Consider the following 23,893-nt stretch of genomic DNA (forward strand, 5'->3'; position numbering starts at 1 on the left):
ATGGCTATCGATTATACCTGTATGCCTCACAGAATTCTTTTTAGAAATAAATTTTCACAAGAATTCACTCTTGCTGGGGGAAAAAAATAAAAGGTCAAGAGCAGACATTGAGCCCAAAGGACTTCAGCAAAAACAGGCAAGCACTCCTGCGCACTAAAATTTAGGGCCTCCCCAAAACACAAGGCCACGCTTCCTGCTGGGCACCAGCTCCCCACGGAACCCCTTCTTGCCCTCTTCTCTATCCTCTGTGATCACAATCCACAGAGACACTCAAAGTCATGAACTGAAACACTGAAAGGATCTTAGGAGCCAGTTATCCAGTGTCCCCTTTTAGCAGAACTTCACCCATAGTTCTTTCATGGATGTCACCTCCTTGGTCTAGCTCTTAACTTTTTACTACAGCTTGCAACAGTCTTTCTTTACCTATAATTTCCTGCTTCCTGTATGATCAAGTGTCAGAAAGCAGCTTCCCTAGCTAATTAGATCTGTATTAAGTAAGAATCAGTGGTCTCCGAGCAAGGGCCCAAAAGGCTCTTCTGTGTGGGAAGAGAAACTGTACTGTGTATTCTGGCCACTCAGGAATCTTTTGGGCTTACCTCCTCCCAATCGTGTTCCAAATAAATGATGCTGCGTTATACCTGGGTTCCACAGAGATGAGGTTAAATAACTCCATTTAGTTTAGCATAGCCCAAGGGTTGCATTAGCTTATTTTAGTAGCACATAGGCGAACACAGAGGAACAGCAGAAGGGTGACGTACACTCGGCCAGCAAAGTCTCCTGCAGGAAATTATTGACGCCAGCCAGCTGCTTCAGCCCCTGCTGGGCTGTTTCTCCTTCTCTCCTATCTCTCAAGGGACAGCCATCCCGCTGTGGCTTGCCAGCTCTGGAAGACAAAGAGGGCAAAGCTCTCAGCCTGCTGTGTGCCTACCTCCAACATATCCCCTCCTGAAACCACCGATAAACACAACCCTGCCAGGAGCGGGGGTGGGAGGAAGTGTCCAACAATCCTCTTTTCTCTAGAAATGGGATTGGAAATGGGGTAATCGTCTAAATGGGCAGTCCTGATGAGTCGATAAGCATAACTCCCATTTTTATTAAGGTGATGAGGCTGACTGAGCGAGTGTAATCCTTCTCCCAGGCTCCGGGAGATTGCCAGGCAGCCAGCAGCCACCCCGCCCCTCCACCACTGACAGCATTAGTCTGATGGGAAAAGGCTGAGCTCTGGACAAACTGCGTTTCATAATGGCATTTAAAAGCACAGATCCTGGGTCATGCCAGGGTTCAGGACAACGCTGTCCCAACTCCCTCTCTCCTTGACAATGCCCTCCTGCTCCCCCACACCGATGGGACATATATGGTCCAAATGTGGTGCCACTCTGAGCCAGGTAAAGTAAAAAAGATGTCAGAAAAGACTTTGACTTAAAGTGGCTTGAGGAAACATGATATAATGAGAAAAGCATTGGCTTTAGCCCCGAGCGATTCCAATCTGTGATCTGCATTATGTGATTTCTAAGGACCTTTCCTGCTCTTCCACATGAAGACTCACAGATTCACAATTCTCCACTCCAGACAGGAATTCCATCCTTATAGACTAATTCCTTAGTGTTCTAAAGGCTTTTAAAATCTTTTATAATGTCCTCTTTAAAGTACAATGTTCTACTTTATTAATGAACATATTTTGGAAGAGGATAGGCTGGGAGTAGCTGGAAGCAAGGGACTCAGGGTACTAAGAGAGCAGGCAAGGAAGGTGCACCCAGGAAAATGAAAAGGGGTTTAGGAAGGGAGGTTGGAAAATACCCAAAGGTCCATCATCTGGGGCCCATCCTGTGGGCCACAGTACACACAGAAGACGGGTAAAGTCCAAACAAATGGACAGCAAATTAGGGCAGCTGGTTCTATAGATGGGACCCCGGGACCTTGAAGACAAATCACTATCATCTATGCCCATTTGGCTCCTGCAGACAGGCTTTGCCTTTACCCCATTCACTCATTTATTCATCTACTGATCATCTAGGAAACAGTGAGGTACAGCAAAATTAAGACTGGATTTGGATTCAGAAACTGGACCCTGTCTGGGGTGCCAGCATTTACTTGTCACATGACATTGGACAAAACATTTTACCATTCTGAGCCAACAAAATAAGGTTAGTGCCTGCTCAGTGCACTTCACAGGTAGGGTTGCCCCCCTTGCACAATTCTAGGCATGCCATGCCCATAGGACTCTACATGAACAGTGCTACCAGCAACACACAGCCTGCCCAGCCAAATGTAGGAGTTGAAAATGCTCATAGTTTAAAAATGTCAAATGACATGAGATACATTATCCATAAACATTATTAATACAGCAGCATTATTATATTGGTCATATTTTATTTTCAATAAGATATTTTTTCAAAAGGCTAAAATTTAGTAGCATCAAGTTTTGCAGTCTATTCAATTCAACCATTATATCATGTTGTCTGTGATTTAGATATAAGAACCACAGAAAAGAAGGGCAAAATAGGTATGGCCCCACACTCAAGGTGAGATAAATACTCTTTTAAAATATTATATATTACTTGTCTCCCTGGCCCCAAGACTACTTTGCCCTCTGCTCTACCCTACTATCAAAATACTAATACATTATAAGACACTCAAAAGGCCTCAGTGAAGACAGGCTACTATGATGGACAACTCAGATCAGGATAGGCAGACGGGGGCCAGAAATGTCTAGCCCAAAAGAAGTTTCCCTGAATCTCACACCCTCACCCATATCAGCTTACCATCGGCTCAGGGCAGCAAGTCCTAACAGCACTCTCTTCCTCCTTGTGTTGTGAACCAATGTTATATGCCATCCAAATTTATATGCTGAAATCTAACACCCAAATATGATGGCAGGTAGATGGGGCCCTTGGGAGGTAATTAGGTCATGAAGATAGAGTCTTCATGAATGAGATTAGTGTCCTTAAGAAGAGGCCAGAGAGTTAGCTTGCTGTCTTTCCGCCATGTGAGGCTATAGTTAAGAGTCAGTTTCTGCAACCTGGAGAGACCTCAAAAGAACCCAACCATGCTGGCACCTTGATCACAGACTTCCCAGCCACCAGACTGAGAGAAATGAAATTTCTGTTGTTTATAAGCCACCCAGTCTATGATCCTCTGTTATAGCAGCCCAAAGACATTTCCCAACCTTCCATAGGCCATACATGCTTGAGAAAGGAGAAAGTCCCACAGATTCATGACTATCATCTACTATCCCACCAATTCTAAAAACCCTCTTACTCTTCCTCCCATACATTAGTCAGGTTAAAATGGTTGAAATCATGTAATTCCCCCTGATCCCTTACTGCCTAGGGGAGGGGAAAAACATAGAAAATACTGAAAGCATTTTTTCTCCACTTCGCCTTTTGCAACTCCAATTCAGGCTGTCAGTCAACATCAGATATCTCCTAACCTGTTTCCTTGGTCCAAAGACCCTTGACCCTCTACACCTCCACATCATACCTCTTTCAGAGCTTCAGCTCTAAAACACAGCTCTTAGTCATACATCTTGGCTGCACAGTATCCCCATACCATCTCAGCCTCAAGTTTGATCTCAAACTCACCTATAGTTATTACCTCCCATGTAGCCTACATTGCACCCCCACAGAGTGGCTCTCCATTTCTAAACAATCTTCATGAATATATTTATTCAGCACGTGTTTAAGAATCTAAGGTATATCAGGTACTGTGCACAAGAATACAGAGCAAGGCAAACCTAGTCAGGAACCTGGAGCTCACAACCTTTCAGGGGAAACAGATATCAATTAAATAACCACAAAAACACATGTGTAATTACAAACTGTGATATTTGATAAGGAAATGTGCTGAGTTGCACAAGGCAGAAAGGCTAAAGCTGTCTGGGGGGTTAGGAGAAAAGTGATACTTGAGCTGATATCTGGAAAATGAGAAGGGATAAATTAGGCAAAGGGGTAGGAAAGGTGGTAGCAACAGAAGAGTGTTCCAGGCTGAGGGAGCTGTCTGGGCCTGGAGCCTGTGGAGACAGAGTTCACAGGTCCCACTCAGGACAGAGGCAGCTGTGCTGGTTTGTGATGGAGCTGGGGCAGTCACCAGGGGCCAAACCATGAAGGACCTTAAAGGCCCTGCAAAGGATTTGAGTCTTTATCCTAAGAGAAATGAGAAAGCAGGAAGATATTTTAAGTAGAGAAGGAGGGTAGTTTAGAAAGCACGTGACATGATCAGGTTTACATTTTTAAATTACCCATCTCTTGGTGGGCCCAGAATGGATTTGGGGGCCCATTGAGAAGAAAACTGCATCCTTTCTAGGCAAGAGATATGATGTTAAACTTGGACTGGGAGCTGGGGTGGACAGCAAGCCAACTGAATAAATTTACCAAACCAAAGTTTATCAAACCAGATGGATGGGCAGTGCTATCTGGGAAGATAAAACACTTGAAGACAATCAGATTTTGGTGAAAATATCCCAAGATCAATTTAGGTTTAGAGTGCCTTTGAGGTCTCCAAGTAGAAATAACAATCTAGGAGGGAGACATGCATTTCAAGAGTCATATCCACACAGATTGATATGAAGATGTGGACGTGAACAAGACTGCTTTATGTCATCACCTAAAGCCACCTTCTCTCTCCAGTAACTCCACCTGTACCTGACCCTGCAACAGGAAGGGCAGGTCTCTGCTGCCACAGAGCAGCCCCGCAGGCCTCTGCACTGACTCCTGCTGCTATAGCATCTCTCGTATCATTTTATGGCCATTCACTTACATGTCTGACACCTCCACCCACGATCTAGGAACACCTTGAGGACAGAGATATTTGCCTCTCATGATGTCCTCAGCACACAGAGCCTGACCTTTTCCCACCCACCACAAAGTTTCAGTACAATATTGTTCTGGAGGTAAGTGAGAATACCAGCCAGACTCAAGAGCCTCATCTAAAATCCAGTCAAAGAGTCCTCAGAGAGGAAAATATTCCATTTTATTCTTTTTCCCTAATCCAAGAAACCAAGACACTATGTACTGAAGGATATTTTTTAAAGAATGATATTGATGTTTTCCCACAGCTGCCACAGATAAGTGAGCTATCAGATATTTATCGAGGAAGCATTTCTCATTTGTTAAAAACTTCTTGGGTGCAAGACAATGACAGGTAGAGAAATTAGCGAGGTCTGTCTTTTAAGAGCTTCTAGTACAATTTCTTCCTCAGACTCCTGTGCACTCATAATTCAGAACAAAGTTGTATGTTACTTCATGTGAGATATAAAAAACAAACATTAAAAAAATGAAACTTTGATGATAACATGTATAGTATTCTCAACTGGACACGTCTGAGATGTATTTCATGTTGGGTAAATTCTCTTTACAAGCCAAATGATACATAGTGATCAAATGTTTTAGAAATAATAATAATAATAATTTTACATTTTTTTAAAAAGTAAAACCTGAGTCCTTGAGGAGTTTGTCAGGAAAATATAGGACAAACATAGGGGAAAGGTTAACTGTCGATACCTTCAGAGTCATTCCTTCCCAGGGTCTTTTTCCTAATTAGAAAAAGGTATCTTTCCTCCAGGTAGATATGACCCCTCAGCAAAACATGTGATTTGGCTAGATTTAAGCTCTTGTTCCCCTGCCCTGCCCAGATGTCCTTGTTGTGCACTAAACCTGCACAATGCATACATGATACCAATAATAGGTGTTGTTCAGAGGGAAAGCTCTGAACAACCCATAGGATGGGTGAGTCAGAGAATAGGTAGAGTTGGTTAGGCGGAGGACAAGAAGCAATTGCAAGGAAGGTCAAGTGACAAATGAGATTTGAGAAAGGCCAATAGTGCACTTTGTGGAGTACGGAGATTGGGAGACTTGGTTGGGCGGTAATTATGGAAGGCCCTAAATACCAGACTAATGAGTTTGCACCTGATCCTGTAGGAACTGAGCACTACCTAAGGACTTTACTCTCTTTTCCCCAAAGTAATGTCATGGAGCTGCCAGTATCAATGCTCGCCGAAATAAGTGCCCACTTGCACCTTGAAGGTCTATGAAGTATACCTTGAGACAAGGAAAATAACAACCAAATATCTTTGTACTGACATGGAACCCCAAATAATAAGATCTATTACCTTGCAGCCTGCCTAAAACTATGTATTTTGTGTCCAATAGATTTATTATTTTAACAGTCTCGTTGAATTAATAGGATGAGAAATCAGAACTGTTTAAGGCTTTGGTGAAGGTCACAGAGAAAATCCAGACCCAGCCACGGTGGCTTATGTTAGTAAGATGCTGTACTGTACAGGTTGGGACTACATAGGAGGTCAGTATACAATCTAAAGGCCAGAATGGTGGCATGCACCTGTAATCTCAGTAACCCAGAAGGCTGGGACAGAAGGATCACAAGCTCAAGGCTGCTCTGGGCAACATAGTGAGACCCTCTTTGAAATGACCAGGTGTGGTAACACACATCTATAGTCCCAGTCACGTGGATAGCTAAGACACGAAGATAAAGACAAAGCCACACCCTGTCTTTAAATAATAATAATAATAATTCACGGTGTCAAAGCTGAGACTTGAACCCATGTCTATCACTCAGAACCAGTGCTCAAGAGTGCTTAGCCTTCATGTGCTTGCCTCAGCAGGGTCCCTCTTTCATCAGCCATCACACTGACTACTTGAGTCTGCCAGCCCTGGGTCTTGTCCAAGAAAAGACAAAGCTTCCAAAGAAGCAGTAATGACATTGATTATTCCAAGTCAGAAGCAGGAGATTCTGGATCATTTCCTTAAAATACTTGCTCAGCAGCACCCGAGCCTTCACCCCCACCACCCTTGGTCCCAAGAAGGAAATGCCCAGTACTTCATTAACATGAAGGAGAAAATAATTCCCTATGGATTTTTGCAGTCTCATTTCCCTACCTCGTCAAATGCCAATAGCAAGCCAGTCTGGCTGCATTGTTAGCCTGGCTGTATCTTATTTTTGTAGTATTTTGCAGATTGCAGCAGCCTCCCCCCTCCCACCCCCAAACTGGGCAGAATGTATCACCTTTAGCTTCCTGGTATATCACTCAAAAGATGTTTGTATTCTCCTTGGACTTCATAATATAGTATTCTCTTCTGCTATCACGAACATTTTTTTTTTCTTGGAGGGAGAACATAAAATTAATTCATAATACCGTACTACAAGATATGTGATCAAACTATAATTTTTAAGAAAAACAACAAATAAATGGAAGACTTTCCAATATGTCATACAAAGCATCAAAAGCCGGCTGTTCAAAAGCTAATTTTAAGTCTTTTTTTTTTTTTTTGCATTTTCTTTTTTTTTTCTGTTTCACTCTTTCATTACTAAGGAAGTTGGAATGAAAGAGGATTTATCTCTTTTTCTCAAAGACCCATCTCTTGCTTCTGAGTTTCTCCACACCTGAATTCACACATCTCCCATATCATGATAATTACCTCCATGGTAACCACTCATGACGTCAAAAACGCAATATGATTTCGAAAGAAACAAGAGCTCCGGCGACCGTTCGATGCAAATACCCTCTATGACCTAAGAGGCTTCCAGGCAGGCACAAAAAGAATTTTGTCTTGAAATTTTAGCAGCAAAATAATTTTTGGATTTTGATATTTATTGGATTGCAAAGCTTCTTGCTACCCAGGAGCCTATGATATATAGCCAAAGGTCTGTGAAATTTCTAAAATGGCACCACAGCCCCTATACCTGAAAGCAAACTAGTGGGACCCACAGACTCCAATCTAAGAGCATAAATCCTAAACTATAATTAAGAATTATGGTTATCTCACAGGTATTTCCGATGGCCAAAGAGGGCCTCTTGAAATGGTTTCATAGTCTTATAGGAAACAATATGCTCCTGAAAGTCTTTTTCTCCCACCTTTTCTTAACCAAAATAAATGATTCACCTAATGCCGAAAGAATTAAGCCAAGGTTAACAGCTCTTAATAACTCTATAGACACATCCTGGTTCTGTGGCACATACACAAGCTTCACAGGGAAGAATGGAAACACTTTATTGTAAGGCAGAATGGGGAGATATAAGATGAATGTCAGCATCACTTCTCACGGGCATTTTTTCTCTGCAACTGGCCCCAGCTTTGGGACTTAAAATTTTATTCCAAATAATATTTAGATCCATCAAGGCTCTCAAAATATGGATTTCAAGTTGAAGACATCAAAGTGCATTATTTACTAAAGCCACTGTGGCTTTTCTCCTCTCTCTTCTTTTACAAGATGCTATTGTAAATTCAGACTGCTTTAATCTCTATGATTGAAAAAGAGAGAGAGAGAAAGGAAAATGCAGCTTAAGAGAAACTGAACTCACAATCTGGGAGTTAGAAAATAAACGTTACCCAGTGAGTACCTCACTTTAATTACTGGCCTGAGAATTTCAATTTACAAGTGCTTTAATTAGTCACAAAAGGGCTCACCTATTATTCTCTGAATACAAAATTTAAAAAGCAAACAGAAAGTAGGGGAGGAAAGGCTTATTCAGGGCCTCTACGGATTAATCTTTGCATTCTTCTCATTTTTTTCCCGAATTTGGGGATAAAATTTGTCCCAGAGAATTTGATCTTAGGAAACACTAAGTTTGATTTGTGAACACAAGCTACTTCTACCACTGTTTTAACAAACAGAATTTTAGAAGTATACAGCTCTAGCAGAGGGCTATAAAACATTTTGCATAAACAAAATAACACAATTGTGTTTCCTCCTGGAGGAAGCATACCTGCAGGGATATGTTTGCTGATTGAATGAATGAGTGAGTGGGTGAGTGAGTGAAAACTCCAGCGCTCCCTTACTTTTCTTGCCTTTTGATGTTCTTTGAGGTTTATTTGCATTTTAAAAGTATGTTAATTGTTTTGCTTGTCATCATTTCTGCCAACAGAAAAAGAAGAGCAAAATTAATTTTAATTGACTTTAATTTCAAAAATGTGTCACCAGATTTCTAAAAAGTGGAATTCTCAAAATAACTAAGCATTGCCAAAACTTCAAGAAGCCTGAGAATGACTGCAACTAGAGAAAGATGTTTGGCTGCCCAACTTACCAAGAACTTATAATGACAATTGGAAATAAAGCACTTTCACTTATGATAGAATAACTTTTTTTATTAAGACTTGAGTGCTTTACTCCAACCCCACCAACCAGTCAACAGTTGTTTGAGAAAGTCTGAGCTCCCGCTTTGAGCAAGGAAAATTGCCGAATACCTTGGGAGATAAAAAGATGTTCAGTACATGACTCGTAAGGAACTGTTAAGGAAGGGAGGGCCTCCACAGACATGTGGCAACCGTTGGTTACAGATGATAATGTGCTTTGAAAGCTCTATGAAACAGGAAACCACATTTGAATAGGGTGACCATGGATTCTATAAAAATGGCAATAGTCAATCTTGTGAAGATTGAGCAAGAATCAATGGAGAGGTGTAATATATGCAATGATCCAGAGCCAGAAGCCTGGAATAGATTAGGAAAATGAACAGTGAACTGTTGTGGTCAGGGTGCAGAACAGAAAAAGGATCTTCCAGGCAAAGCCATGTACCCAACAGTGGATAATATAAATAACTTATAATCTCAGGATCTGAGTGAGAGAGGAGAGAGGAAAGAAATTGCAAGGACTTGTAATGAGAGTTTGAAAACAGATCTCCACAGTCTATGATACAAATAATGTCACTCTCAGTTTCTCCAGAAGGAGCTAAGAAAGAGAAAGACGAAACAGGGTCCATTATCAAGCTGTTGGGCTCTAACGACCTTACCAATTTTATCCTGTTGGCCTCGAAATGCGAAATGCGTTAACTGTCCTCGACGGGAACAAAGCTTTTCACATAAAATATTTTAAAAGTACTATTCTACATCTGATACATATACCAACCATGACTTTTCAAAATGCACTTCCTAATAAGACAGAATGTTAGGAACCCTTTTCCCATCAACCCCAAAGTCCTCGGGTAATCAGCAAAGCTTGGACATTTGGCAAGGTCTTCTGTCTCCAGAGTAATGATGGGAAGAGCTCTGGGATAGAATACAAAAGATTTGCGCTGGCTGATTCTGGCCTGAACAATGACTCCCAGGGAAACTCTCCCCTCCGAGGCCCAGTTTCATTTGGAAAATGAGATCAGATCAAATTCTTGCTTCTATGTCTTGCATCCTGTAAGTTGAGGTTAAATGACTATTCTAAGTTTATGTAGTTACGTAGAAGTGAGACCCTGGACCTGACTCATTAATCTTATATTCTTTCCACAATGCTGTACTCTACACGAGCAGGCAATGTTAGCAGTAACAGCTAACAATCACTGAGTGGCTACTGCATGCCAAGTGTTATCTCCAGTGTGTCTATACTTTATCTAGTTAGTATTCATATCACTCATTTGAGTTAGATAAATATTCAAATCATTTTACAGATAGAAAACAAACACAGAAAGATTAAGTCATTTGCCCATAATCATACAATTAGTAAATTCAGAGCCAGGACTTGAAATCAGTCCAATTCTAGGACTCATTACCTTCATCTCTGCTCTCCACACTACACAGTAGATAGAATATGAAGTGGCTCAATGACATAAGAGACATGGAACCTTAAAATAGAAAACATGGCAGTCTTCCAGAGGTGAATTCACATTAGAATTATGAGAGCTTTCAGGAGAAATATTTTGGTTCTGTTGCTTGCCTATACACCTCCCCATTTCCCTACCCACAGATGACCACAGTCCCTGGGGGATCATTTCAGACCTAGTGGTCTTAAATGTGGTCTGAATGGAATACGGATAATGACCACATAGAAAATCAGGAGACAGTGGCCTCCTGGCTGACTCCCCTAGCTCATAAGACAAGGAAAACCAAAACCACCATAGATTATTTTTTACTACAGAATAAAACCCAAGAGGAGTCATCCTATTGAAGTCTTCAGGGAACCACTATGACATCATCCCTAGACAGACACACGGTATCAAGACTAGCAGAACAAAAATTGAATTTACAGCTGTGCCCTTAGCAACATTATTTTAAATAACATAGAGAAAGGAAGACGTAGAAACTAAAATTTTTTTAGGGTCCTGTATTTCATGACTTCTCTGTTTTTATTTTGCCCATAATATCTAAGATTTCTGTTTTAGAAGACTTTTGAGTTATTTCTGAGCAGATTTTCTTATTGTTAATAAAAATGTGTTAGTATGGTGGGAGGAACCTTGGATGAAGACTAGAAAGTCTAGCCCTTTCACTAACTAGCCACTTGACCTTGGTTGGTCATTTGACTTTCTCAAGCCCTGGTTCCTCATTTATAGAGAGGGGCTGACCTCTGTGAGTCATGAATCCTCGAATCATGAATATTGCTAGAGAGATCCACCAAAGAAATTGGGACCCACAGAGATTAAATTCAAACAAGAAACAAGAAGCAGTGAATACTCTTCTAAAAGAGGAATTACGATGAGGTAAAAAGCTTGTTTCTGTCTAGTTCTGGAAGCTTGGCTTGACACTGACCTGCTGCCAGGCCTTGGGGGCTCCTCAATCTATCTACACAGCAGGGAGAATGAAGGCTCCTTCCCTGGGGGGCTGTTTGCATGAAGCAAAGTACTGCAATCTTCCCTGACCTCCCTGGAGGGTAGGTTTGCCTCTTTCTCCGGGAGAGCTTCAGCAGCACAGATAGTTAGAGTACAGGAGGTAATGAGCTGGATAGACAGGGCTGAGTGGAAAGCCAGATATAGACCACTGGATCGCCCTACAGTAGGGACAGGGCCCCCACCACGCTTTGTGATTCTGCCTTGGCAATATGAGTTTTCCCACAGTTCTGCCAGAAAAACCCTGTCACATTCTTGATGCTCACATACCTGAAAGATGACCATTTTTCCCTATCCTTCCCATCCAGGGTTATAATTAATTTATCGTAATTTGTGTTTCTTTGAGCCTCTATGATCTTATCTTAGAGGATAGGATCCTAGAAAACAGATTATACTATGGAAAACAGATTAGCATTATTCAGAGTTCAGTATTATTTCTAATGTGTTGAGTTAAACTTAAGTACTTTAAAAAAAAAAAAATCGGTTCCAGACAGATGTAGTAATAACATGACTAGACCTACATGGGAAGATCCCGAGTTAGCATGCTGAGGTCTTCTTGCACACACAAGGGTATGCAGTACCTGCAATCTGGGCTGACTGAGGCAAGGTGGATCATGGCATCAGGACCTATGAAGATGATAGTCTCTTCTCTCTCTCTCTTTCTTTATCTCTGAGGAAATACACATATTTTAAAAAATAAGGAACTTCACATTTCCCTCTACCTAAGAGTAGAAGAGGCTGTACTATTTATTAAGGCACTTCTTTCCCTCGACATATAAAAACAGAGGATGTGGGGCAGCATTCAATGCATTGTAGTAAGAGGGGGCCCAGAGAGCCCAGCAATTGTCACTAAAATATAAAGTTTGTGAAGGCAAGAATATTACAGTCAATACTTAGACCCAGCAACTGGAATAGCTTCTGCACATAAATACTTATGAAATGAATGACTGGCTGAATGAATGAGTGAATTCTAACTAAAATCCTAGGATTCTCTGATTCTTCAGCCTGTATCAACTGCACTCTGATTCTCACCATTCACTGTCTCCTAAAATCTCATGCTCTCATCCCTTTTCCATATTTATCTGTGCCCATAGAGCTCCATACTAGTGGACTAGCTGCTTCAGTTCCTGATAGTATTAATTACTGGACTGTTGGAAAAGTCCTGATGCATTTTAGCTTAGGAAAACAAATCATGACATTCCCAACAACTAATAATTGATTTACTTTTAAATTAACAAATAAAAATTATATAGGGCAAGTAGGTGGTATTGAGGTTAAGGTGCTAGATCCCACAAGGCTGACTATGTAGTTCAAATCCCTGACCCAGCAGCTTGAAAAACACTCCAGGCACCTGTGCACACATGCCCCAAATCCCAAGAGAATGGAGGAGAAGAGATTATTGTGTGGCCCTCTCCCCTAGAGAGGTAATTCCTCATTTCTCTCCTTCCATCCCCACCCCCAGTTAGTGTACACACCCTATAGCGAATGCACAATATGTTTTGAAATATGTATATATTGTGGAATGGCTAAATCAAGCTAATTAACATCTGTTGTTTCACATATTTTTTATGGTGAAAACACTTAAAATCCACCCTTAACCATTTTCAAGAATATAATATGTTGTTATTAATTGTAGTTTGATAAGATTTACTTTTAAATAACATGATAATAATATATTAAGATTGGTTGAATGCTTAAGTCTACTAATCACTACACCAAGTACTTTAAATATATCATCTCTTTTCTTCTATTGAACAACCCACGGTGGTTTTATGAAGCAAAAAGGGTATGTATTGTGTCCAAAGTTGACCACCTGGTAAGTAGTGGGGCTGAGCTTCAAACTCAAGCACTGTGGCTCCAAGCTTGCTTCAGACCTGCTCACAACTGGAACATTCATTGCAAGTCTCTCAATTGGAATTAATCAGTAGCTTATTGATAAATCAATGAAATAATAAATTAATTGAAAGAGTCAAGTTAAAATTCTATTTTTTTGTTAAACAACAAGAAGTCATTATTGTTTTACAATATATGTTTTCATGGGGCCAGCAGGTGGTGTAGAGTTTAATTGGCCTGGATCCCATATTGCAAACTACTCGATTTGAGTCCCAGACCCATCTGGCTTGGAAATCACACTGCGTGAATGTGCGTGTGTGCTCAAAATCTCAAGAGGAGACTGGAGGAGAAGGGATTGTAATGTGGCCATCCCCATTGAGGGATGATTTCTCATTTCCCTCTCTCTCTCTCTCTCTCTCTCTCCAGTGAGCATACATACCAAAAAAAATAATAAAAATATATAAATGTGTGTGTGTCTATATACATATGTGTGTGTGTGTGTGTGTGTGTGTGTGTATCTTCAGTATCTGCTTTGTGTCTACCATTATGCTGGTCATTGTATGAGACACAGGAAAATTATAATAAAGTCCCTATGGTAAGGAATTACAGTTGAGGTGGGAAACAAGATCAAAAGACTTGAAAGAACTAGTCCGTAATTTACTCTAACTTCACAAGAGCACTTGACACTGTCTTGTATCTCAAGGTAACTAAATGTGTTCTAGTTTTTTTCCTACGCATTTTAAGTTGAATTAGGGAAAATTGTCAAATCCATTTTAGAAGTGGGAAAATGAAGTATAGAAAGTTAATTAAATGGTTCATAATCACACATGTAGTAAGTGCTGTGGTAGGATTTTAAGCCAGTTAATGTAGCTACAAACCTCTCTCTCTCTCTCTCCCTCTCACTCTCTCTCTCTCTCTCTCTCTTTTGTTTTTCCATGCTAGAGGGTATGTGTATTTACCAAAAGGACCCAGAGACAAAGAGAGGAGAAGAGAAAGTTCCTTCTGTGGGGAATGATCACACTGCAATTCCTTCTCCTCCATCTCTTTCTCCACTTGGCATTTTGGGAACACACACATATGCACCCAGTATATTTCTCAAGCCTTTGTGTTCAGGACTCAAACATGGGGTCAGCCTTGTGGGAAATCCAGCTGCTTTAACCACCAGGCCATGAAGTCAACCCATCTCATTTCTTATCTCTACTCTGGTACTCTGAGTGCTCTACTCTAGAGTACTTTGGTGGTCATTACTTAATCATACTACACTGTACATAAGCGAAAATAGCCCAGTGACATAGGACACTGAAAACTGATATACAAATGTATTCACATTTATAGGTGTGGTTTTGTTTCATTTGAGGGGTTTTTTTTAGCATAAATAATTTTCTATATTATGTACTGTTTTATGAATTGCTTTTTCATATAATATCTGTCCTGAAGATATTTCCATGCAAATACAGAATATCTCAACCTTATTCGTGTATAGTGGCAGTGTATGTTATTGCATATTATTTATCTTTCTACCTACTAATGGCAAATTAAAGTTATTTCCAGTTGTTTTTATTTTTTTAAGAGGTTTTTGCCATAGGGCACACATGTGCTTGCTAGAAAGACGGAGAGACAGAGACAGTGAGAGGGAAAGTAAGCAATCACCCCCCAGGGAAGATGGGCATGCTGCAATCCCTTCTACTCCATTCTCCTCCCAGGATCTGGGGCACACTCGCACACACTCATAGTATGATTTTCAAGCCAAGGGTCCAGGTCTCTACAGGCAGCCATGTAAGAGTCTAGTGGCACAACTGCTACGCCATCTTCTGACCCCTCCAGCTTTATATTACAGTGCTTCATTAAATAGATATTGTTATATGCACACATAGGAATATTTCCATAGCATAGATTTCTTGTAGTAAACTTGTTTGATCAAGGGAAATGCACATTTGTGTTGTGGGTTTTTGATAAGATTTTGCCACCTTGGTCAAGGGCAGCTAAAGCTACCAGACTGATAGACTGAAGACACAGGCATTGTGGATGAGTATTCATATACATTATACTTATACTTGCCAAGAAGCTTTTATACACATTATTTCAATCTTCATAATAAATCATGAGAGAATGCTATTCTTATTTTACAGATAAATAAACTGAAACTAGCAAGATTAAGAGACTTGTCCAGGGTTGGCCCGTGAATTAAAATCAGAGCTTAAACTAGAAAATATCTCCTTGTCGGTATTAAATATATTTCACTGAAACCACACTGGCATAATAAATTGGATATAATAAATGTTTGGTTTATGCTCAGTTACTCACATATCCATGCATACAAGTTGTTAAAAGTAGACAACAGGGGGACCAGCAGGTGGCATAGTGGTTAAGGCGCTAGACACTCCCACATGGCCGACCACGGTTTGAGTCCCAGACCTGGTGGCTTGCTTTCTCACTTTCTCTCTCTCTCTCTCTCTGTTTCTCTCTGGTCAAATTAAAATAAATGACTAAATAAATAAATAATTTTAAAAAGTAGACAACAGGAGCACAGTGAAACATGGAAAGTTTTAAGGAAAGAAATGTACAAGAGAAGATAGGAAGTGTTTTCCAGTTCAAAAATACTACTATCTTAGAAACTTAGAGAAGTGAAAAATATATAAATAAATATATCGCTATATAGACTGAAGAAATGAACTCCATGCTGATAAAATAGAAAGGAAAAAGAGACCAGAAAGGATGGTGGGGATGGGGAAGCCTTAAAAAAATTGATCCCAGAAATCCCCACTAAGACTTGCCAAAAGCTAAGTTCTTAGGACATTTTCATTGTCTTAGGAAAGCCAGTATAAACTAGGCTCATTCTTCTCACCTAAGAATAGTCTTCATCTTGGAAGTTTCTTTGCCAAACTGAAAAGGGAAGCAATGACAATTATTTGATCAGCAGAGAATCTCAAGTTGAATCTTTCTTAAAGATAATTTACTCCAATAAAAGATTTTACTGTTAAATATTGCTTATGATTGAACAATAGGTATCATTAGATAAGTGAGTTTTGACGAGGAATGAGTAAGCTTCTTTGCAAAAATGAATGCAGAAATCTGTTCCTGATCATCTCGATCAGAGTAATGACAGAAGGAGGAGGAAACTGTAATGATGTTTTGATAAACTTAGTCATTCAGGTGCCCTAACATTTACATGTAAGTTTTAAATAACAATTCTACAAGGACTTCGGTATCAAGAACTGAAAAAAAAAAAAAAAAAAAGTCCTGCCCAGACTTAGCTCCTTTTATTTGGCTCGAATGTAATTTATACATAAATTGTAACTCTCCTCCAGTTCTGACTGTATAAATTACAGATGAGATAAATTAGGACAGGATCAAAGACAAGAACTCATAACGAGTAGTGTCTTCCAAGACAGTTGTCTGTCAGTACCAATAAAAGCTTCTTGAGTACATAAACTTTCCCTGGCTGGGGGGAAAAAGAGAAGAAATATGTTTCTTTAAGAAACATGTTTTCTGAAACCTGATGGTTCTTAAGGAGAAGATCTTAGATTATGAAAAATGGTTGGCAAGAGATTGCACCTTATTACTGCATACCACTGGGACTTTGGACTAAAATTTATAATTTTGGCTTTACATAGGACACTCAGTGTCCTGGCCACCCTGCCTAAAAGATGGGCTATAAACTTTGCCAAGGACTTATTCACATTCCAGCTGACCAAGATTTTTAAAGCTCATCTGACTTCCAAACCACTCATTCTAAGGTCTTCTGCAACACCCCCAAGGGTGGAAACAAAAGCTTTCACTTTCATTTAGATTTCTCCTTTGACTGGCTCCAGCAAGGACTTTCTTTTCTCTCTAGGGATTCTAGATAAATATGTAGCTCATAAGGAGAGCAAAAGGTTCAATCTGTGACAGGAAGGAAAGAAACTATGACACCTTGGTAGTATTCTCAACAGATGCTCACTGCACAGAGGGTTTAAAGGAACTATGAGATTGTTGTTGCTGTGGAAACCGAGCGTGCCTAAATGAACAACAAAATTAATAGCCCTAACAGGCTTCAGTGGCGTCAACAGGATGATGTTTCCATTTATTGGGGAATGTGCACCCTTGATAGTGACTCCACTTATATATGATTCTCATATAAAGAGAAATAGTCCACTGGGGACCAGCAGTTAGCGTAATGGGTATGTTGCTAAACTCCCAGGTAGTTGAGCGCAGTTTGAGTCCCAGACCCTGTGGCTTAAACTCACGCTGGGCGTGTGTGCGTATGTGACCAAGATCTCAAGAGGAGAATGGAGGAGAAGGGATTGCAGTGTGGCCATCCCCCCTGGGGGGTGATTTCTCGCTTTCTGTCTGTCTCTCTCTCTCTCTCTCTCTGTCTTTCTGGCGAGCGCATGTGCCCTATAGCAAAAACCTCTCAAAAAAATAAAATAAAATAAAACAAACAGAAAGAGAAGAAAAGAAAAATAGTCTACTAATAACAAACAGAATCACACAAACTTTTCCAAGCCAAGGGCTGGAGCCATGTTACTCTGCCTCCCAGCTGAAGTTAAGAGGCACCTTTCAAATTCCCGACAATTTGTGTGGTTGTGTGTGTGTGTGTTGTATTCTATTTAATTTGATCATGCTACTGCTAGTCTCCTGTGGAGCTTTTGTTATTAGCAGATAAGGCTAAAGCAGAGTTGAGAGGAAGTAGAATAAGATACAAAAAGGAAAAAGGTAAAATTAGCCATAGCCCATAATTGTACACCGCTCGGCCTTGAGAAAGGCACAATACATGCTAATTAAGTAAATTAATATGTTGCAGGCTGAAGGGGCTATTCTAGACAGCAGGAACAAAATTTAAAACAGGTAGAGTAAGAATTTTTTTTTTTGAATTGAGGTTAGTTGAGCCATTGCTCTGAATAATTAGATGAATTTAATCCTTGAATTGAGATAAAGAATAGGACAAAAACGCTTTCTCAGGATGTTTGATATTTTTAAAAATCTGAGGGCTAAGAAACTTTCTTTCTTTATTTTTTATTTTTTTATTGTTTTTTATGTTTTTGCCAAAGGGTGCATGTGCTTGTGGTGAGAGATAGAGAGACAGTGAGACAGAAAGTGAGAAACCATCTCCTAGAGGGTATGGCCACACCACAACACCTTCTCCTCGATTTTCCTCTCAGGATCTTGAGCACTCATGCACACAGGCCTGATGTGATTTTCAAGCTGCTGATTCAGGACTTGAACTGGGAGTCCAACACCTTAACCACTATGCCACCTGCTTGTCCTGGGCTAAGAAACTTTACACTTACGAAAACTTTTTAAGAAATTGCCCAGTTACTGTTCTACTAATTAAACTGTACAATGAAAATCTTCATACCTTTCAAGTAAGTTTAACATTCTGCTCCAATTTTAGGCAGAAGTTTCATTCCCCAAATGTTTACTAGTTTTATGTAACATAATTGGAATGAACAAAAGATTTCAGGTTAAGTATTAGGCTGTCAGGAAAGTCATGATGCATTTTTGCATTAAAAAAAAAAAAAAACAGAAAAATACGTCATGACTTTCCCAACAACCTAATAATTTGTCCAAAGTTCTGGGCAATGCCTAGGCCTACATCAGGAATAGAGGTCTTCGTCAGGTTATGTTGATTTGGACATTTAAAGCCTGATGCTAACCAGCTGGGTTACATACATGTGGGAGCTAGCTTAGAGCAGAGTCAGCGCAGCTCCACAGTCAAACAGCCTTGTGCCAGTTGGTCCACTCAGAAATGCAGGCAAGCTTGCCAATAAAGAGTTAAAAAAGCATGTAATGAGCTCTAGGCACAACCATCATCAGTGTATACACATAACTGATCATGGAGTCAATATTTTTTCTTCCTTTAAAAAGAATGAGGTACACACCTATGCTTATAAATCCCATGTGACAAATCATAAAAAAAAATAAAGTTCTAAGTTGATATTTGAGCACTACCAAATGCAAATTATAGTCACCTAAGTATTGCTCTTTATGACTTTATTGTGTCAGACTGTGACATGCTAATTTGCAAACAAATAGAAAGCTGCATATTTAGTATACTAAAGAAAAGGGATATATATAATGTGTGTGTGTGTATATATATATATACTTTCAATACTGCAACATGGAGTTATGAGAATAGCACTTGAGAACAAAAGGGTATCTCAAGGTCCAGCCTAGGTGGCAATACATAGTATGCTAGACTGAAGCACCAAAAGCTGTGTGACTGATTGCAGGTTTGGATCCCCCAGATCAGCCTGAAAATACACTGAGTGCATGTTGGGGTGTCTAAGATCAGGGACCTGGAGAGCTGGGGAAAGCAAATCACAACATGACAAAACCCTGTCAATGGTTCTCTCTCCTTGTGTCTCTCAGAGTTTCTCTCTCTCTCTCTCTCTCGTGTGCATGTGTTCTCTATCATTTAAGAAATAAAACTCATCTGGGAACCGGCAGGTAGAGTGGTGATTGAAGTTGAGGCACTGGATTCCCACATGACCTACCATGGTTCAAGTCCCAAAACTGGTGGTTTGCTTTCTCACTCTCCCTTTCTCTCTGTCTGTGTCTCTCTCTGGTCAGAATTGAAGAATAATTATAATAAATAAAATTAAAAATAAATCTTAAAAAAAATTAGTTGAAAAAGTTCCTCTCTCCCCTACCCTAAGTATTTCTTATTATTATAAGCCTGTAATATGTTTCATAGAATATATTTAAGTGATTATATTATAAAAATAATTATATTTTATTTACATTTTAAATGTTCTATTATCAATGTCTTATCTCTTGACCTATTTACTGGTGACATGGGTGTATTCTCTTTATGAAAATTCATCAGGTGCTACATAATTTTCTACATGTATGTTAGATTTCAAGAAAAAGTTTTTTAAAACTTTCTCATTTCTGCACTGCTGATCTCAGATGAATTATAAAAATAGTTATGTTTTGCTTTAGAGGCAACACATTTATTCTAAAGTAAAGGTTAAAACATTTTATAAAGTAATCATACATTAAGTGTGTCACAAAAGTTCATTATTTAAATGAAAAATATATATTATAGTTCTGACTTGGTCACTAACTATAGATGAATTTGAGCCTCCCTAGGCCTCAGTTTTCTCTCTCAATTAAAAAGGGTTGGGTCCCAGCCCTGAAGCCTACTGGTTAAGGGAGCCAAATGCCATGTGGCCAACCACAGTTCAAATCTTGGTCCTAGCTGCTGGGGCTGAGCCTGTGTGCACACATGACCCAAATCCTAACAAGATGAAGAAATGGAGGAGAAAGGACTGCAGTGTGACCATGGCCTATTGGTCATTCTTCTCTCTGTTTCTCTGAGTAAGAGCACATGTTCTCGGGCAATTACAAAAAGAATAAAAGGTCAAGTGAGTTACAGTCCAGTGTCTCTTCCAACTTCAGTGATATTAGGTAATAGACCAAACGAGAATTGAGACTCCTTTGGTGAATCTTTCTGTAAAGCAACAAGCCACTTCCTGTTTTATCTCTTTTGTAAACAAGAATTTAATAGGGGAAAAGGAGTAGTGGGAGTAAGAAAAACTCTGAATGAGAGATAGCTTTGGCCCATATGAGTAGGCTTTGTTAACCACCAGAAAGCCTCAGTGTAGTCACATAATTCTAGAGTCCCCAAAAAGAAGCTTCTATTTTCTGCATTAAAGTATGAAATCAATAAGACTAGGATGAACCTTTTCCAGGTGAAAGAATTGTACAGGTTCTGAGTGGAGCTAATTTAGTCAAAGAATCATTTAGTACCTAAGTATCAACTGACCTCCTGTGAATGCCAAAGTTGCCCAGTAGCTGTTTGGGATAAAATGACCAAGAAGCAGAAAGGATCCTGTCCTGTGGGCCTCAGAAGCTTAGGAGGGATACAGACAAGTAAACAAGCAATTACAGGAGGATTATATGCTAAGTTCTATGAAAAGAGAAATGGTTAAGGGAGCTGGATGCCATGTGGCCAACCACAGTTCAAATTCCTGCCTTGGTAACATGAGAGACATGCCAAGTACATGTGTGTGTGTGTGTGTGTGTGTGTGCCAAAAATCCTGAGGGAAAGGAGGAATGGAGGGAAAAAGATTATGGCATGACCATGTCCCACTGGGGGGGTGCTTTCTCTTTCTCTCTCTCTCATTAGAAAACATGTTCCCTGATAATTAAAAAGAGGAGGAGGGGGAATGAAATGTGCAGCACGAGTAAGCATATGAGACACACACAACCCACCAGGAAAGTTTTCTGGAGCAAGGGGTGTCTAAATAGTGAGTAGGAGTTAGCCATGTACCATGTGTAACATACATACTGGGAGGCATTGCAGTCCAGAATAGGACTGGGGGGTCAGACCACTTAGCTTCAACCCTCTATGCTACACTCAGTATCTGATTATCTGTGTGAGTCGAGGTAGGGCTCTTCAGCTCACCAAGCCTCAGTTTCCTTACCTGCAAAATGGGAATAATAATAGTGCTCACACGTTTCCGTAAAGGTTAGAGAAAATTCATGTAAGCCCTACTTAGCACAGCATAACTACAATTACCGTCATTATTAATAGACAGACATGAGGGAAGGATTGATAATATTCCAGGCAGAAAGCCTTACATAGACAGGCCCAGAGGGTACAAAGAACATGGCCATTGGTATTCTGAAAATAATCTAGTCCAACTAGAAAGAAGAAAGGAGGAGGCAGTAAGATGAGGCTGGAATGGAAAGCAGCCCACAGAGGGCAAAAGGCCTCTATACAGTGTGAACGGGTTTGGAGTTCATCCTAAAAGAATGGGGAACACCGAAGGCTTCTAAAAGGAGGCCCAGGATGTTCACTATCCACATTTATCAGTAAGAGAGAAATGTGCTGCCTGCGTTTTAAAATATATATTTTTTTACCCCAAAGCATGAAGGCTCTGCATCCACTAGCCAATTTCCTCTACAGAGGATATGGCCCTACAGGAATTTAATAACTCACTAACATCCAAGGATTCCCTTCCCTTGGTGAGTTTGAAATGCTGGATGCTCAAATAACTGCAGTTAATTCAGGAGAGTCATTACCAAAATAATGTAATTCAACCTAAGAGACCCAGTTCAGAAAATTAACCTAGTATATCTTTTCATGAGCCATGAGCTGCAATATACTGCAGGTCTCTCTTGAGTCATTAAACTTGCTCTATTAGATTATAGAAAATCCCAGACAACTAGCCCTGTTCTGACTGGATTTTTATAAAATGCAGATCTCTATTTTCTTTTCTTTCTTTCTTTCTTTCTTTCTTTCTTTCTTTCTTTCTTTCTTTCTTTCTTTCTTTCTTTCTTTCTTCTTCTTCTTCTTCTTCTTCTTCTTCTTCTTCTTCTTCTTCTTCTTCTTCTTCTTCTTCTTCTTCTTCTTCTTCTTCTTCTTCTTCTTCTTCTTCTTCTTCTTCTTCTTCTTCTTCTTCTTCTTCTTCTTCTTCTTCTTCTTCTTCTTCTTCTTCTTCTTCTTCTTCTTTTTTTTTAATTTGCTATAGGGTACATGCGCTTGCTGAAGAGAGACAGAGAGAGGAAAAGTGAGAAAGCATCTCCAAAGATAGATGGCCACACTATAGTCTCCCTCATTCTCTTCTTGAGATTTTGAGTATGCATACACATGCACCTTGAATATTTTTCAAGATGCCAGATCTAGAACTTGAACCATTCAGTCAGTTATGTGGGATCTAATTGCCTTAACCACCATGCCACCAGCTGATCCCAGATCTCTTTTTTCTGCCAAAGGAAGAGGAAGTATTAACCATGGGAACACACACTTTTATAATATGGGATATGAGATACACACTTCTTTTGTACTTTCATCTCTTTAGACCTGACCTCTAACAGGAACTTTAATAAAAAACAAATCAAGGCTTTTTGAGATGGATAAGTATTAGAGTAAAGTCTGTAAGGGATGAATGTGAGCACTGATGTGATTCAACCCTTATAAATGATCTGGAAGAATAAGAAAGTAATAAATCTCTGATGCAGACAACTCTAAGTGCTTCTGGGTAGTTTAATGCCAAGGCAGCCTGAGCCATTCATAGCAGTAATGGGCAGGAGAATGGCAGATGTGCTGTAAGTGTGGTTTCTATTTTGCTGTTGAAACCAGAAAAGTTGGAATATTATAAGGGGCACTGAAAGCAAAAGAGAAAGCAAACCACCATTTTTCAACCCTCTCAACCACAAAGGAAACACAGCCATGTTTGAAATGCCATGTGGTTTTATAACCATGCACATTTTTCACATATTCCAGTTAGCCAATAGACTCACTAAAATACACAGCAAGAAGACAAATATCAGTCAAAGGGCTGACCCATATGGGTCAGGATAAGATGCAACTCTCTGCAAGGCTGACCCACGTGGGAATTTATGAGATTTGAGTCTGGAGGCCGCCCTGAGTACACTGGGCATGCCCATGATCTGGAGTTGGCTGAAGCAGGGATTAGTTGCATCATTGAGACCCTGTTGTGGGCTGCTGTCTGTTTATCTGTTTCTCTCTCTCTTGCTCATGAGGAAATAAAAAAAAAATTAATAAATCTTTAAAATATATCAGTA

General features: G+C 39.9%; 1 long non-coding RNA gene across 3 annotated transcripts in view; it reads right to left on the reverse strand.

The window, feature by feature from the left end:
- Positions 1 to 23,893, reverse strand: part of LOC102483756 (uncharacterized) — a 140,822-nt gene that overhangs the window by 39,468 nt on the left and 77,461 nt on the right. The window lies entirely within an intron of this gene.

This window comes from Tupaia chinensis, unplaced genomic scaffold (genome assembly GCF_000334495.1).
Source record: "Tupaia chinensis unplaced genomic scaffold, TupChi_1.0 Scaffold000235_1, whole genome shotgun sequence".
Classification (NCBI taxonomy): Eukaryota; Metazoa; Chordata; class Mammalia; order Scandentia; family Tupaiidae; genus Tupaia; species Tupaia belangeri.